Here is a 507-nt window from a genome sequence, read left to right on the forward strand (position 1 = left end):
GGAGATGACCAGAACTGATGGGCTGGACATGACCAGAACTGACTGGCTGGACATGACCAGAACTGACTGGGCTGGAGATGACCAGAACTGACTGGGCTGGACATGACAGAACTGACTGGGCTGGACATGACCAAGAACTGACTGGGCTGGACATGACCAGAACTGACTGGGCTGGAATGACCAGAACTGACTGGGCTGGACATGAGGATGGCTGAGATGACCGGACTGACTGGGCTGGACATGACCAGAACTGACTGGGCTGGACATGACCAGAACTGACTGGGCTGGACATGACCAGAACTGACTGGGCTGGATGACCAGAACTGACTGGGCTGACATGACCAGAACTGACTGGCTGACATGACCAGAACTGACTGGGCTGGATATGACCAGACTGACTGGGCTGGACATGACCAGCATTGACTGGGCTGGAGATGACCAGAACTGACTGGGCTGGACATGACAGGACTGGGCCTGGACATGACCAGGACTGGGCTGGAATGACCT

The sequence above is a fragment of the Salvelinus sp. IW2-2015 genome, unplaced genomic scaffold (assembly GCF_002910315.2).
Source record: "Salvelinus sp. IW2-2015 unplaced genomic scaffold, ASM291031v2 Un_scaffold2476, whole genome shotgun sequence".
Lineage (NCBI taxonomy): Eukaryota > Metazoa > Chordata > Actinopteri > Salmoniformes > Salmonidae > Salvelinus > Salvelinus sp. IW2-2015.